The following is an 18,297-nucleotide window of genomic DNA, read 5'->3' as shown; positions in this document are numbered from 1 at the left end:
TGTTCTTCTTTTCTCCATGTCTTCACTTTATATCCAGACTACTTCACTCACTTCTATTACTGCCTGGCACCCAAGTTTGGAATCCTTTTACTAAAGCATGCTTTGTAAAGGCTTTTGAAAATATAGCATTATATGACTTCCATAATTTATTGAACCAAATCACTGTTGTTGGGCATTCAAGTTGTTTCCAGTTTGTTGATATTACCAGTAATACTGGAAGGAACATCTTTTTACATAACTGTGAAAGATAAATTCCTAGAAGCAGAATTGCTTTTTAAGAGTAGAAATATTTTCAAATTTTTGGTATATACTTCCAAATGCCTTTCAGAAAAATTGCACCAAATACATTCTACTAACAGTGGAGGACTTTGCTTATTTCCCTGACTCTCTAGGCCAGAGCATTACTACACTTTTTGGTACCAGTATTTGCCAATTTGAGGAGTTAAAAATGGCATTTTGGGCATCATACTAAGTGGAGTAAGTCTGACAAAGACAAATACTGCATGATCTCACTTATATGGGGAATCTGGGAAAAAAAGGCATTTCATTTTTGCTTTAATATGCATTTCATATTCATTTTTTTCATATAATTGACAATTGTACTTCCTTTGGAAATTGCCTGTTCATGTGTTTGCTCATTTTTCTACTAGGATAGTCTACTAGGATAGTTTCCTGAGTGGATTATATAAGTTTCATATATTAATGATATTACTTTACTTGATCATCTATGCTACAAGATTTCCCCATTTCTTTTTTTTTCCCCATTTCTTATATTAATGTTTTTAATTTTTTTCACCTGCTGAAGTATTTAACATTCATGTGGTCAAACGTGGCAATACTTTGTTTTCTTCCTTTGCTTTTATGCTTACAAAGCTCTCTATCTTGTGATCAGGTAAAATTTTTCCTATATGTTATTCTATTCTTTTATGGCTTCTCTTTTTACATTTATGCTTGTAGTAACTATCTTGCCCTCTCAGCAACATGGTCCAGGGCTCTGCAGTAAAACACTCTGTTTCTTGGCTCTGTGTACTGCATTATCCAGGGCTACCTCTTACTTCTCTATCTTCTCAGTCTCATAATGGCTCTTTGCATTTTCACAATCTTTTTTTTTTTTTTTTTAATTTATTTATTTATGGCTGTGTTGGGTCTTCGTTTCTGTGCGAGGGCTTTCTCTCGTTGTGGCAAGCGGGGGCCACTCTTCATCGCGGTGCGCAGGCTTCTCACTATCGTGGCCTCTCTTGTTGCGGAGCACAGGCTCCAGACGCGCAGGCTCAGTAGCTGTGGCTCACGGGCTTAGTTGCTCCGTGGCATGTGGGATCTTCCCAGACCAGGGCTCAAACCCGTGTCCCCTGCATTGGCAGGCAGATTCTCAACCACTGCGCCACCAGGGAAGCCCACATTTTCACAATCTTTTAAATAAGTATTTCTTAGACTGATACGTGCACAAAATGTGATTTGGAGAATACCTTAAAATGCAGTCTGTCCTGCTCCCCGAGGTGGGTCCCAGAAATATGCATGTTCCCAAGCATCTGAGAGAATTTTTCTGCAAAGTGATGTAGGGAACTATTCGGCCCTATTATCCATTTGCACCATGTCTATATTTATACCTATATGTCTACACAGACCTACACATCCACATCTATGCAACCGCCACTGAACATCTCCAGCTGTGTATCTCCCAGCTACCCCAAACTCAAGCCAAAGCAGAATTCACTACCTCTCCACCCAAAACTCTTCATCCTCTGAGCACCATTTTACTTACTGACAGTGAGAGGTTTCCCTGCCCCAGATCTGGATGAGTGATTTCTCCAAGGGGCTGTGTTACCCATCCATGGATAACAGTATTTAGAAACTAAGATCTGGGCACCAGCTATACTTGTAATTAGCTTGTCTTACTTTGAACTCTTTCCTCGGACACAGTTCCAGCAGTGGGATTATTGGATTAGAGAAGATGAAATATTTTATGGCTCTTGATTCAATATCGACAAAGGTACAGCCAGTCCATTTGTGGGCTCTGTTGGGACTACATACCTTTGCCTCTCTTACCCCAGCCAGTCAGCATTACCTAACACTGTCCTCCTGATATCAGAAGTTCAGAAAAGGGTTCTGAGGTACAGCTCCCGTCACTTCCCTCTCTACTCCTCCAGGGATATTTGCTGAAGGGGAGAACAGAAACACCCTGAACAACAGCCAAATGGGGAAAAAGAACTAGCTAGGCAAGTGCCATAACCCGCTCCCACACCTACCCACTTCGAAATCAGTGCGTCTCTGGTTCATGTGTAGAGAAAGATGGGGCCAAGGCCAGGACTCCTAAGCAAGGCTCCCTGCTTCTGTTTACCTCGTTAGTCTAAGTATCCTCAGAATGCACTGGGAACACTAGCCTGGTGCTTCAGGATGGCAGGAAGCAAAATAGAGAAAGATGGAACATAGTGTCTTAACTTTAATGAACAGTAACGACACCCTTCAATAAATGTATCCAAGATTGTCACTTGGAAGGAATGGAGGACGGTGAGGGAGGAGGCCAAGAAGAGAGTAGAAAGGGGGTGGAAATACAAGGGCAAAAGGCAGTCTCCCAGAGTAACCATTTGTGATGAGAGGGAGGAGAAATCCCCTCTCCTAGAAGCGCTACCAGGCACATTTTCCAACCGTGTCTATTCTCCCTTCCCTGTGGTAAAGCACACGTTTGCCCACTCTAACTGCACAGGAGATCGAGAGGCCCTGGGAAAGAACAAGTCTTACTACAAGCTGCTTCAATTTCCTTAAGGACTGGAAGTGAAGAAAAAAGATGCCAGGAAAGAATCAGAGCAGATGTAGTTTATCTTGACAAATCTTGCGCCTGTTCAAAAATGTGCCACTTTTGTGTTGCTGCTACTGTCCGTGAGCTCAAGAGAACTCTCTTCTTCCAGGGTTTTTCTCATGCTCCTGGGTGACAGGAACTCCAACCATCTCCAAATTGGACTTCTCCATGTCCAGCTCCTTCAGTTAAACCCAGAAGTTAGGCCTTAGCTCAAAGGGATAGTCAGTAATCTACCTGAGGGCTGGCAGGCACCCTGCTTAAGGAATGCTGACTGCAGAGCGGCTCTGCCACCCACTAGCTGTGACATTTGGGGAAAGCTATTAACTCTCTGTGCCTCAGTATTCCCATATGTGAAATGGAGTTGTAATAGGGTTCTCCAGAGAAAAAGAACCAATAGGACGTATATATACGCAGAAAGAAAGAGAGATGAGAGGAGATTTATTATAGGAATTGGCTCACATGACTGTGGAGGCTGAGAAGCCCCACAATCTGCAGTCTGCAAGCTGGAGAACCAGGGAAGCCAGTGTGTAATTCAGTCCAAGTCCTAAGGCTCTGGAACCAGGAGTGCTGATGTTGGAGGGCAGAAGATGTCTGTCTCAGCTCAAGCAAAGAGCAAATCTGCCCTTCCTCTTTGTTCTAGCCATTGGATGATGCCCACCCATGTTGGTGAAGACTATCTTCTTTACTTGGTCTACTGATTCAAATGCTAATCTCTTCCAGAAACGCTCCCACAGACACACCCAGAAGTAATGTTTTAACAGCTATCTGGGCATCCCTTAGCCTAGTCAAGTTGACACATAAAATTAACCAGCACAGGAGGTGATAATAGTACTGACTTTAGAATTGTTGTGAAGAATAAATGAATTCATATATAAAGTACTTAGACCAGTGAACTCAGGAACAACCGCTAGAAAATGATGAGGATGATAAGGAGGACTATAGAGGTGCCAAAAGGCATCTTCCTTCAAGCTGCCATGGCACCTGAAGATCCCCCTCTGATCACTCCTACAGTTTGCAAATGGTCCCAAAATTACGCTTTAGAGGATGCGAGTGTTTCAGGAGCTGCGCCAAAGTAATTCATTGCTAAAATCGAACAATGACAGCCTTCTCTGGGCCCGTTCTTCACCCACTGAAGATCAAATTAAGTTAATGGATAGAACTTTTAAACTTAAGTCTTCACCCTATAAGTTTTTTATACCTTTGGTGCTATGAGTATTTGGAAGGAATTAAGGAGTAGAAAACAAATATTATTGGCAAAGCTCAAAGACAGTTGCCCAGGCCTAGCTCGATAGCCAGATTTTTCATGAAGCTGTACTCACGGCTTTTACTTTAAACTGTGTAGCTATGAGCCATTTTCTGCTAGTAAAATTAGTCTTTATTTGTGTGAGAGAATGAAATATGTCAGTATTTGGTTGTTCCCTACCAGGAGCATAGCCTCAAGGCTCAGTGCCACCTGAAAGAATTTGAGTCCCTCAGTGAGGTATTGAAGACTTCATGATACCATTTCCGGGCACATGGCTCCACTAATTCCTACAGGGCTCATTGAACGTTACACTCATTTGATCCTTAGCATGAACTGTCTTAAAGTTTTTTTGTTGTTGTTAGTACTCATCATTTAAAGTGTAAGTATATAAAAACAGAGTTGCCATAAGATCCAGCAATCCCACTCCCGGGCATATACCCAGACAAAACTGTAATTCAAAAAGTTACATGCACTCCTATGTTCATAGCAGTACTATTTACAATAGCTAAGGCATGGAGACAACCTAAATGTCCATCGACAGATGAATGGATAAAGAAGATGCGGTATATGTGTGTGTGTGTATGTATATATATATATATATATATATGACATGGAATATTACTCAGCCATTAAAAAGAATGAAATAATACCATTTGCAGCAACATGGATGGACCTAGAGATTGTCATATTGAGTAAAGTAAGTCAGACAGAGAAAGAGAAATATTGTATGATATTGCTTATACCGTATGATATCGCTTATATGCAGAATTAAAAAAAAAGATACAAATGAACTCATTTACAAAACAGAAACAGACTCACAGACTTAGATAATGAACTTATGGTTACCAGGAGGGAAGCGCGGCAGGGAGGGATAAATAGGGAGTTTGGGATTGACATGTACACACTGCTATATTTAAAATTGATAACCAACAAGGACGAAGTAAGTCAGAAAGAGAAAGACAAATACCATGTGATATCACTTATATGTGGAATCTAAAACACGACACAAATGAACATATCTACGAAACAAAAACAGACTCAAAGATATAGAGAACAGACTTGTGGTTGCCAAGGGGGAGGCAGAGAGGAGGAGGGAAGGACTGGGATGTTGGGATTAACAGCTGCAAACTACTATATATAGGATGGATAAACAACAAGGTCCTACTGTAGAGCACAGGGAACTATATTCAATATCCTTTGATAAACCATAATGGAAAAGAATGTATATATATATATGTATAACTGAGTCACCTTGCCGTACAGCAAAAATTAAATACAACGTTGTAAATCAACTATACTTCAATAAAATTTTTAAAAATAAAGTATAAGTTTGATTTCCCAGCTATACTGTGCACTCTCTGAAAGAGGAATTAACTTTTATATAGTTCCTGATGTCCTCAAAGCCAGGACAGAACCGTGTTTTTGGTACATCCAAATAAACATACCGGTTCATAACTTGTCACCTGGAATGAATTATGCTTCATAACTTAATTTCCATTTAATCCCCCCAAATGAAACATGGGGCAGCTAAGTCTTAATGAATTAAAAAAGTAGAAAATGTCCACCTACTGAGGACCAACAGCCCAGGTGAATGATACTATCTAGATGGCTCCTGAAAAGGTCTACAAATGGAGCTTCATGAGTAGGGCATTAGCCCCTAAAAGAGTTGTTGTGGCTGGAAAAAAACCCACTTCACCAAAGAAATTCCATTCACTTTAAAGGCTTGCTGGATTGCACAGGATCTGTACTTTTCTGAGTACTAAAGCCAATATTTGAAGAGGCTGTTTCCCTACTGATTCCCTTTTCATATGGAAGAATTGTATAGACCACTGAGCTAAATTCAGTGAAACTAAATCCAGCTTGAGATTCCTACTGGGTATCTGATGAGATTGTAGAACTATGCAGAATCCTTTCAAAACACTTTTCAAGAATGTGAATGACAGGGTTCACAGGAGGAACATCTTATGCTCTTTTTGCACTGGAAATAAAAAGTTCCCATCATTGGGCTTCCCTGGTGGCACAGTGGTTGAGAATCCGCCTGCAGGGGACACGGGTTCGAGCCCTGGTCTGGGAAGATCCCACATGCGGCGGAGCAACTAGGCCCGTGAGCCACAGCTACTGAGCCTGCGCGTCTGGAGCCTGTGCTCCGCAACAAGAGAGGCCGCGATAGTGAGAGGCCCGCGCACCGCGATGAAGAGTGGCCTCCGCTTGCCGCAACTGGAGAAAGCCCTCGCACAGAAAGGAAGACCCAACACAGCCAAAAAAAAAAAAAGTTCCCATCATTAACATCCTCCATCCACAACCAACACCCACACCCCTGGCCTTTCCCCCAAACCATGTTGTCTTCCATACTCAACCCAAAAGAATGATGGAAACGAGAATACTTCATTCCTAGAAAGAATTTCGTAATTCTAGCCCAGTGTAACTGTGGACGTTCCAGTCCATGTTGGTCCTAATGTCTGCTAATGTATTATTATGTGAACATGTTTATTGAAAAAGAGGACTGTGTTTCCTGGGGTTTGTTTGAAGACATTGGATACGAGTTGACAGACTGCAAATTCTAGATATGCCTCCCATTTGACACTGAAGGAATTCTTACTAAGTAAAATTTAAGGAGAACTAAGTACCACCTTCTCTTCCTTGTTCATTATTCGTTCCTCTTCTCCCCTCCTCCACCACTGGGAGCTCTGCACTGTTCACAGCATAAAAATAGGCTTTGTTCTATCTTCCCAAATAGAACTCCCCCTTAAATGGCTGCAGTGGGGGAAGGGAGCAACAGAGATGTAAAAGCTGGTAGAACTGGTCTCTGTACACAGCAATGCTAAGCATACTACGCTTTATAAATCATGAGGGTTTTGGATTTTTTTTTTAAGTCTGATCTGAGTAGCCAAGATTGTTTACCCGATGGTTTAATCATCCTTACTGGAAAAAGCCAAATCTAGAAAGAAAAATCCCTTCTTTTCCTTTCACTCTCCTCATAAATGAAGGTTTTGTATTTCAATTTTTTTGTCTTTCTAAAGTAGGCCTGATTTCAAACAAAAGATTTCAAATGAAGAAAGACACATAGAAGAGGTCCTAAAGAGTCCCTTGGTTGACAGAGAATTGTTGAATTTAAAGATAATTCAGGGGGTTTCCCTGGTGGCGTAGTGGTTAAGAATCCGCCTGCCAATGCACGGGACACGGGTTCGAGCCCGGGTCCGGCAAGTTCCCACATGCCACGGAGCAACTAAGCCCGTGCGCCACAACTACTGAGCCTGCGCTCTAGAGCCTGCGAGCCACAACTACTGAAGCCTGCGTGACTACAGCCCGTGCTCCACAACAAGAGAAGCCACCGCAATGAGAAGACAGCGCACGGCAGCGAAGAGTAGCCCCCGCTCGCCGCAACTAGAGAAAGCACGCGCGCAAGGAAGACCCAACACAGCCAAAAATAAATAAATTAAAAAATAAAAATAAAGATAATTGAGTTTGACTTCTACTACAGAACAGCAACCCACGGCCATTAGGGTTCTTACTTAGCCAGGGCTCATCAATTCTCACTAAATCTTATTCACAGATTGAGAGGCTTTGGCCATCGCTAATAAAATAGATGATGTAAAAGGAAAGTGGAAGTTCCCAGTTCAAAAAGAATCCTAGGCCAGATCACATTCCTCAAAAGAGTTCAGTTAATATATAATTGACTGATTAGATATTATAATTTCTATATGTGTTTCTCAAGGTCTTCCCAACGCACAGCTTCACATTCATTGGGTGAGATGGTGTGACACTCAAGAAGAGCGTATTTGAGACATAATTCCATTAACCTCTCACTGGTTAGCCACATTTTTCTTATTGTATTATCTAAATGGGGAACTCAGGGCATTTAGCCACCCAAAATAACCATTGTATGTTGTTCATTATTTGTTTTCATAGCACTCCCACCCCAAATTGTATTTTCACTTCCAAAAGAGATATATGTACCAGGGGTGTTTTTCCTTGAGTATGAAACAGTCTATGAATGGTAAGACATTCAAGATCCAAGGCTCCTGCCTCCAAGAAACACCATGGTGACGTATTTCTTGGGCCCTAGAGTATTGGGCCATGGTTGGACTAGAGTTCCACAGAACACACTTTTAGAATCTGTGCTGCTATCTGATTTTCAAGGATGCATAATAGCAGGGGTGGTAATCCCCCAGCTCCTAGTAACCTAGGGTAGGGCCTTCATCAAGCCCCAGGCAAAAGAGGAAAAGGAACAAGGTTCTCAGGATCAAGCACTGAGTGAAGCAGGATACTGTGTTATCTCAGCTTATCTCTTTCAGTCCAGGCAACCACCTTGAGAGACCTGTGCTGTTATCCTGGTTTTATAGGTGAGGAAACTGATGCTCAGAGAGGGGAGTAGTTTGCCCAAGGTCATATAGTAAGAGGCAGATAGCGATTCCATTTCAGGACCCTCTGTTTCTGAGTCTGGTACTCTTTTTGTTAAACCACTCTAGGCTTGGGGTAGGATGGGGCAGGGAGGAGGATGAGGGATGCCATGGGATGTGGGTGATAGGATGGGGATGCTGAGAGGGGAGATGGAAACTTGAGGCAGAAAAGGGACAGCAGAGAAGGGAGGGACAAAAGAATTATGCAGGAAATTCTCTGAAGAGCTTTGAATCCTATTGATCTGGAACTTTGTAGCGGCATTTAAGGTAGGGATTATGAGTTATCATTGCCAAAAGTGTAAAGGAAGGAACAATCTGACCTAATGTTATTGAGTAGACTTGTGTCGCCATTTTGCATGAATATGGTTTTGGGGTTAATGACTTTCCATAAGCTGAAGTTGTTAATAATCAAAATGAAAAATTCTATAGCTGTAATGGTTCACTTTAGGTGTCACCTTGACTGGGCTAAGGGATGCTCAGATAGTTGACAAAGCAGTCTGGGTGTGTCCGTGAGGACGCTTCTGGAAATAAGCATTTGATTCAGTAGACTAAGTCAAGATCACCATCACCAATGCGGGTGGGCATCGTCCAATCCATTGGGGGCCTCCAAACAGAACAAAAAGGAGGAAGGGCGAGCTCTCCTCTCTTCTTGAGCTGGGGTGTCAAGCTCCTGGTTCCCTAGCCTTTGGACTCTGGGACTTACACAAGTAGCCCCTTGGTTCTCAGGTCTTCAGACTCAAACTGAATTGTACCACTGGCTTTCCTGGTTCTCCGACTTACAGATGGCAGATTCATGACCTCCATAACTGCATGGGTCAATTCCTTTAATAAATCTCTTCTCTTTCTCTCCTATTGGTTCTGTTCCTCTGGAGAACCCCGACTAGTACAATAACATAATTTAGTGTTTTAAAATTGCGTTGCAACCTGTGTATATGACCCCTGTGTATGTGAAAGAGAGAGAACTGAACTGAGATTTTTAAGATATATTTCTTAGTATGGTTCATGGCCAAAGATACTCAAAATCCATTGATTTTAAGAGGGTTTTGGAGGATAGAAACAATCCATTTACATTCAACAGGTCAAATGTTTCCAAACATATTATCAGGACCCAGACTACACGTCTACCATTACCGGGACATCCCAAAGCATCATTAATCACAGAACTCTATATATCCCCCTGCTTTTTTTATTTTTAAGAATTGTAATATTTGCAACGTTGTGAATCAGGACAGTTGCTTTGCTGTCCTAGTTGAAATTAAGACTTGCTGTCTCCAGCATTCCTCTGCTTCAGCTGGCTACTGAGCCCATCTTTTCTTGCTGAACTGTAATTTGGGGTATGGATCAGGTGCTGCCAGAAAGCACACAACTGAAGGTGGCTGCATTTCTCTGCTGGCAGACACAGTTCTAGAGCTCCGAGGGAGCTCTGTTTGCAGGAATATAAATTCTTAAATTATCAACCTCACCTCTAAAGTACTAAGAAAGCCTACCAAGCTTGTGAGCAAAATACATATGTGTTTTTCTATCAATAGATCAATGAGGAATTTGAGGAGAGAATAAGAAATGGCACTCTGAATGGTAACTAGTACTCGCTGTGGCCAGTGGCTGATAGTGAGTTCTCCGGAATACCAGGGTTCAAAACCCAGCTCTCCTACGAGTGACTCTGGGCCTCAGGTTTCTGGTCAGTAAAACAGGGATGGTAATAGAAATGCCTTGAGGGTCAAATGAGGTAATACAAACAATAAAGCACTTACAACAGTGCCTGACTCGTAGTAAGTGCTCAATAAACAAACAATGGTATGCAGACCTTCAGGAAATGAATAGGATAAGAATCCACTGTAAAACTGGTACATAACCAAAAAAAGGATTCCTACTCACTTTAAAAAAATAATTGGTAACATACACATAAAATTTATCATCTTAACCATTTTGAAATGCACAGTTCAGTGTCATTAAGTACATTCACACTGTTGTGGTGCCATCACCACCATCCATCCACAGAACTCCATCCATCTTGCAAAACTAAAACTCTGTACCTGTTAAGCAATAACTCCCCACCCTTTCCTCTCCCCAGCCTCTGACAACCTCAGTTCTCTTTTCTGTCTATGAATTTGCCTACTCTAGGTACCTCATATAAGTAGAATCATAAAGTATTTGTCTTTTTGTATCTGGCTTATTTCACTAGCATAATGTCCTCCATGTTGTAGCATGTGTCAGAATTTCCGTCCTTTTTAAGGTCCATTGATTGACTACTTACTTTTTATACAATTTTATAAAGCTTATATTCCATTTACAATTATTACAAAGTATTGGCTATTCCCTGTGTTGTAAAATACGTCCTTGAGCCTATCTTACACCCAATGGTTTATACCTGCCACTCCTCCCACCCCATCCACCTACTGGTAACCACTAGTTTGTTCTCTGTAGCTGTGAGTTTGCTTCTTTTCTTGTTATAGTCACTAGTTTGTTGTATTTTTTAGATTCCACATATAAGTGATAGTATACAGTATCTGTCTTTCTCTGTGACTTATTTCACTTAGCATAATACCCTCCAAGTCCATCCATGTTTCTGCAAATGGCAAAATTTGTTCTTTTTTATGAAGGTCCATTGACTTTTTAACCTACCAATTTTTTTAAGTTTTCAGAAATTAAAGATATAAATATGATGATGCCTCCACTCAACAGCAAAGGCAAATAACTTCTTGAAAAACTTCCTGGAGTTACCTGGAGATACCCATATCCATAGGAACGCTAATTAGAAACCAGTTTTCTTAAGAAAGGTATTATTCCTTGAGGCAGGCTGTTTACATTAATCAACATTTCTCTGATACTTGTCAGTGTTTTGTAACACTTTTTCAATTGCCAATTGTAGCTTGCCAGTTCTTCTGAAGTGTGGAGACTGCCAATGGGGGAAACCAGAATGGTAACTCTGTCCCCATGGGGCTTTTTCTGTCATGGTGAAAGAGTTATTTGTATCTTTTTCATTTTACATAAGCATTGCTTATGTGGATGGTGGCTAGATATATTGGACACTGTGTAAAAAGTACTGGTTTTCCTATATTTTCATATTTGCCTCCCTTTAATGCACTCAGGTTTTTCACTGGAAGTTGTGAATTTAATCTGTTCACACACAGACTGGAATCTGCTTACCATTGTCACAGAATGTTTCCTTTCAGTCAACATAATGGTGATAGGAAAAACAAAATCATGCTAAATAGCCATGATTAAAGAGAAAAAATTGATGGATGGGGCATTCCAACTGTCAACCCTCAGATTATGCCTTGTCACTTTTCACAACTTTTTGGAAAACTGTTTATTTGCACATCATAAATATGTGCCTCTGTGATTCTAGATGATCATAATATCAGCATCCAAGATTTAGTGCTATTTTCATTTCTTTACAAGATTAATATTTAAAGCTTAGTACACAGAGCAATAATCTGTTTCAGCATTATATTTCAAAATATTAAGGAAATTTCCAAATCAAACTAACAATTTATAAATTTCACTTCTGGGTTCAAGTGATGAAAAGGTCAGGAGAACAACTATTTATAATGGGAATTAAGAAACTGAAATAAAATTTATTTGCTACTACCTTATTCTTAATACGTAAGCAGTTTTTTATTTTATGGTAGATTTTCTGGTGATTCAGAGCTTGATGGCCCACAAAACGATGCATTAGAGGATTGCTAATGTAATGTCCTAATTTATTTAAAGATTTCCGTTTTATGTTAATTGATAACTAAGGGACATTTGAGACTGCAGAAAAAAACAAACAAAAATAAAATATCATACATAATACAAGAACTAAAAGATCCAGAGAAAAACACCAGGTAATACTTTGGGTGTTCATACAATAGCTTTAACATGATCCGGGGAAAAAAAGAAAATGATTGCCAACTTTTTCGTACTCTTTAAAAGTAGAAACATCATAAGCCAATCTTTTTATTTATTTATTTTTTGGCTAAGTTGGGTCTTTGTTGCTGTGCGCGGGCTTTCTCTAGTTGCGGCGAGGGGGGCTACTCTTCATTGTGGTGCGCGGGCTTCTCACTGTGGTGGCTTCTCTTGTTGCGGAGCACGGGCTCTAGGCATGCGCGCTCAGTAGTTGTGGCACACGGGCTTAGTTGCTCTGCGGCATGTGGGATCTTCCCGGACCAGGGCTCAAACCCACGTCCCCTGCATTGGCAGGTGGATTCTTAACCACTACGCCACCAGGGAAGCTCATAAGCCAATCTTTCAACTACGAAGGGACTTTCCATTAACATATGAAGAAAAAGATGTAGACAATGAACCTAAAATGGCTTTCCACTTTTTATCATGAAAAATGTCAAACATACAGAAAAGTTGAAAGGATAGTAAAATGAATAGCTGCAGATTCTATCCCTAAATTCTATAACTGTAGACTTTTTGTCAAATTTGCTTTCTCTTTTTCCACACTTTTTTTCTGCAGTTGCAGACATCATTTGATGTTGCATGTATCACCATGCATCCTCTGAGAACATCCTCTGACACGACCACAATTCTCACATTAAAAAAAAAATTAGCCATAATTCCGTATTACCTAATATCCAGTCCACATTAAAACTACCCAAAAACATCTTTTATAGTTGCTGGGGTTTTTTGAACCAGGAGCCAATAAAGATTCAGATATTGCATTTTCATCATATGTCTTTGTTTTTAGGGAACAGTCCTTCCCCATTTTTTTTTCTCCCTCTCACGACGTTGACTTTTTAAAGAGCCCAGGCCAGTCGTCTTGTGAAATGTTCCAACATTCCTTAATTATGTCACTTGACTTGTTCATCTAGGTCTAGACTTAGCATTCTAGAAGCCATGGAGGTATCTGGAATATTCACTTGCCTTCTAGCCCCTTTCTCATCTCCAGAGTTCGCCTGCCTTCAACCGTGAGGAGCACCAAGCAATCAGAGATTAGCTGGACTCAGCTTTAACCCTTCAGAGAAATTGCTAGCTTCAGGAAGAAAAGTTATTTAAATAATACTGTCAAAAGCAAAGGCTTTTAAGGCCAGAGGAAAGGTGCCCCTGTTTAAGATTGGTTTCCTAGCAAGTCCAAGGCCTGCAGCAAGGTGGGTCATTGCAGAGAGTATTAAGTGGCCAGGGTTTGCTCCATTATGCGAATATGGGAAGGAGCCGTCAAAGGTGCTTCCTTTAACTACTTGTTCTTTTGTCTACCAAATGCCCTTAAGCTTCTGTTGAGCTAAATGCTAAACCTAAAGGATTAAAAAAAAACAACAAAAAAGTGTATTATCCCAACTTTTACCAGTCCACATTAACAAATTAACACGTGTGCCAAACATGGGCAAGAGATGTAAGCAGGCCTGGAAGGGGCGGTGAGATGTAGAGGAACATTTGTATCTGCACCTCTAGGATGACTTCTCAACACAGGCTATTTTGGACCTACACCTCTCTAGAAGTTCAGACTTGCATAAACAAAATTCGCCCCGGCTGAGGTGGTGTTCTTCCGCAGGCCAAGTGTTTTTAAAAACATGATTGGCCAGCTAAGAAGTTTATCCGCCTGGTGCCTCAAATTCTCAGTTTATTTGAATACCGTGTGAACGGCTAATCTCCGACAAGTTTTGGGGCTTCAACAAGGTAAACAAGTGAGTGGGCTGTGAAAGTAAACACTGCATTTCCTCCCAGTCTCATCCTCGTCTCCAAAATTACGCGCCCTCACTCCGTTCGCGAGCCCCAGCCTCCCCCTTCCAAAGCTTGGTCTCTTGTACCCTGTAAAAGTACTGAAATTGCAAAGGAGACATTTTCAATTATAAGTACTACAGTAATGAATTCAAGTACACTCGTTTATCATAAAGGGCTTTCCCATCTGTCTCTAAAGTATACTTTAAAAGGCTGTGTATTTGATAACATTAGCACCAAGCATCTTCGACATGTTAATGTTCAGCGTTTTAGATGTTCGCTCCCCCAACCCCCAAAGACAGCATGGTGGTGGTTCCAGAAAGAGCACATTTATCTCTGGGTTTGGAGTGCCTGTGTGGTCTCTTCCTAATTTATTTGCACTCCAGTCCTCAGGGATAGCATCGCAATCCCCCTAGGCAAAAAGAGATTAGGGAACTGGGCTGTCTGCTTCTCCCCACCCTGACAGAGAAAGGAAAACAACTTCCCCAAGTCCCACAAGTTCTCTGGCCACTGTACAAATTGTTCTTGAGCATGGAGGGTTTCCAAAAGCCCTAATTAGCAACTCCCAGCAAACATTTCTTTGCATTAGCTAATGATCCGGCTACACTTGTAAGCAAACAGAACCAACATATCTAATCAATGCTGAAAAACCAACCAAATGCCTATTAAACATCTGGATGTAATTTTCTAGTTAGAACAAAATGAAAACATATGCAGGTTCCTTTGATCTGCGTCTTAACAAAGAAATTGTTGATAAAAAAAGCATACTGGTCAGTCAATGTGTCATTTTCATAAAGTCTGCTCGTTTCTCTTCAAATGCTCCCCGTTTAATTTAGTTGGTTTCCTGCAATCTCTAATTTTACCATATTGTGTGAAACCGCAAGAGATTCTTTGGATGTGATTTTATTTGAGGTTTTACTGCTGCATGGATCTGCTACTGACTTTTTTTTTTTCTTTCTTCTCTGCTTTCTCCCCTCCATCCACCATGCCCATCCTGCCCTTTTCTTTGGTAAAGTGGTGAGGGGAAAAAAGGTTTTAAAGCAATGCTCGGAAGATTTCTTCTGGACCCTACATTCTTAGGTTTAAGAACACTTCCAGTTAAAAAAAAACAAGTCAAATGAGGAAATGTATAACAGCTGAAAGGAAGAGAAAATGACAAAAGTGATCTTTTAAAAATGTGCATAATTATTTATTTCAAATAAAACAGTAATAGATTTAAAAGATGCATAATTTCTATGACCAGCATTCATAATTTTTCCCATTGTGTCTAGTACCTATACTATAGATAGGACCTAGTTTTTGTAATCACTTATACTATTGGTGAGTTGAAAATCTGATAACTCAGCAACGAATGGAAATATACTCATATATGCATCAATGATAAAATAAATAATCTGGCAATCTTTTTGTTTCTTTTGCAGAGGATAAAGAGGGAACTTTTTTCAGAGACAATTTCCTATGGACAAGGGGTACTTAACATTATTTCATGTAAAAAACATCATCAACACATGAATATGTTAAAGGTAAAGAAGATTGTGGTTAACAGACTTTAAACAGCAGACCAAAATTATAGATTTCGTGAGTAGGACTATTTTCCTTTAAAAAGGCTGTAGGCAATCTGCACATATATTATTTATTTAAAACATAAGATTAAAGCTACTTGATTGTTTAAACACCATCATTTGTAATGCAGTTTGATGAGAGTTTTGTAGTATAATTATTACAGCATGACAATCACATAGAAAACATGACCTTGAAAAAGGGCCCAGCCTCCTCTCTTAAGGAGGATATGCTGTAAGAGAAAGAAGCCATCAAAAACCGACCATCTTCATGCAAACAATTAAAGGCCTTCCAATTTTCAAATCAGTACTCTTTCTTTTCTCCAGATACTACATCATAAGGAAATCAGAAAGCCTGGTGATTCAAACTCTACTGGTAAAGAAGCACTAGTTAAAAGAGAATTTCTAATTTTTACCCTTGGCAAACTAGGAAATACGGTGAGTAGACATGTTTGCTGTGAACAGTTATATTAGAGAACATTTAAAAACAATGTGTTAGAACTGATTTTGAAGGAGATGGGGAGGGGAGAGAAAAAGAAGTAGCAACAGTTTTGTTCCTGTTCTAACTTCTCTACTTAAAGTTAAGTACCAGCGTGTGCCAGTAAATCAAAGTAAAGCTTGGGTAAGCCAGAGAAAAGTCTCAGTTGCCCTAGTTGTCCCAGCATGCACAGGCATATTTGTGGCATCTAAGCACTTTCTACACAATCCCGGAGCTGGTTATGGGATGAACCAACCACAGATTGGTATAGGTGGCCCATTCACTACATGATTTCAAGGCACACAGGTTGCCAACGGGCAAAGCTTAGCTGCTCATGGCAGTATGATTCAGAAAGTTCTGTATGTGGGGCAAGCCTGCTCTCATCATCACCAAGTTTAACCAAGAAAAGGGGCAGTGCTTCCTTCCTATTCATTTCCCATGTCAGCAAAATGAATAACAGAACCCCTCCCTTACCCCACTTAATGAGCCACAATGCTGAACTTGTTTGAGAATTACTATGGTGTTGTACAGACTGGCTAAAATCACTCCTTTAATTTTTCATTTATATTGATATTTGGGATTGATCCAATTATAGACAAATCAATATCATACATATTTAAGAACTCCACCAGTGAAATGTATTATCTAAAATGATTCTTTTAATATTTCAAGAAAAAGATCGCTGTAAAAGCAAATCTTCGAATAAATTGTATTTCTGTTTAAATAAATGCGTTTCCCTAACTCTCTTGAAAGTAAAATAATGGTAACACGGAGACCATTAACACCAAAAACTTAAGTATGTTCCAACATAAGATGAATGCTTGTCAAAGATGTGTCTTTCTCATGGAAGAATTCACCACCATTTGGCTAAAACAGCATTATTCACGTACCAATCATGTGGAAATAGCTCAACTGAACTGCTCTCTAAACTCAAGCATAAATGCGGCAATATTGAAGGTTTTCTGTGGGATGTACTTAGAAAAACAGACAAAAACTGGAGATTGACGCAGTATGCCCTGTTTATTTAAAATCTCAAAATCCTTTTAAAGTCAAGTTCCACCTCATAAGAATTTTTTCCACGTCCTTTACCCAACGCTTCCCATCTAGCTCCTTACACATTTCTGCCGGGGGTGGGTGGGTACCACGCGAACTACGGGGATGGGGTGGGCAGGACAGGTTTTTCAGGTCTCAATGCTGTTTATCCCATTGTCTCCCTTTGTTTCCAGTAATTGGAAACAGACTCGTGGTCATGTTGCTGAGAGGCCCCTAAAACTCTCAGCAGCCCTCTACTTCCCAACACAACGAAATCAGGACTATCAAGAGAAGGACCCGAGATTCCGCGCCGCGGGCAAAACAACGCACCTGTGACTGGGACGCGTGTGCCCTACCCTGGCAGCACCGCGGGTATCCTTCCCGCCAAACCAAGTCAGGCCAATCTTTTTGCAAAGTGGTTTGAAATACTCCAATAAAAACCAATTCCTACCACCTTCGGTGCAAAAGGGGGCGTGGGCATCAAAAGCCTAGTCTTAAGCCGCTGGTGTACGTACGCCAGCCAATGAGTTGCCCATTTATGCATTTTCCACGAAGTGCACAGTCCACTCCTCGTGAGTCCGCGAAAAGGCAGCTCAAGGAAAAACAACCCTCAGAGAAATTTTTGAATGTGACCTCACTTTCAAGAGTAGCATCAAACAAGGGCCCAGCTTCGAAAGACGCGTTTGGCTCGAACCAACAAAAAGCACCCATTCTCCCTCATTAGAAACTACGCGGTTAGTCTCTGAGTTACTTTCACTGAGATCTGAGGATTTTCGTTAAAGGGAAAGTGAACAAGTGGCAGGATTTTTGCACACTCGAGTCCCCAGGTTCCGCGGCTGCACACTCGCGGGTCCCTCCCGCTCGCGCGCTCCCGCGCGCTCCCTCTGCTGCCCCACGTTACTTTGATTGACAGCCCGGCCCCGCCGCTCTCCTTCCCACCGACCTTCCCATCTACAGTGCCAATCTCCGCGTCTCGCCGCTTCCCATTGGCTGGTTTCGGCGTCCCGCGGCTCCTCCAGGAACAGTTCCTCACCGAGCCCGGGAGGACGCGGCTGGCGGAGGAGGGGTGGGGGTGGATGGGAGGGGAGACGGGGGAGATGGCGGAGATGGAAGCGAGCAGGGTGGAAGAGAGGGGGGCAGGG

The 18,297-nt window shown here is 41.2% G+C and overlaps 1 protein-coding gene across 1 annotated transcript in view; it reads right to left on the bottom strand.

The window, feature by feature from the left end:
- LOC309633054 (spermatogenesis-associated protein 31D4-like) overlaps nucleotides 1–18,297 on the bottom strand; it is a 212,198-nt gene extending 193,901 nt beyond the window's left edge. The window contains exon 1 of the mRNA XM_082401359.1: nucleotides 18,099–18,297. The gene's annotated coding sequence lies outside the window, so the exon portion shown is untranslated. The remainder of the gene's footprint in view (nucleotides 1–18,098) is intronic.

This window comes from Balaenoptera borealis (assembly GCF_965194805.1).
Source record: "Balaenoptera borealis genome assembly, chromosome: 8".
NCBI lineage: Eukaryota > Metazoa > Chordata > Mammalia > Artiodactyla > Balaenopteridae > Balaenoptera > Balaenoptera borealis.
This window is presented reverse-complemented; position numbering and strand designations above follow the sequence as displayed.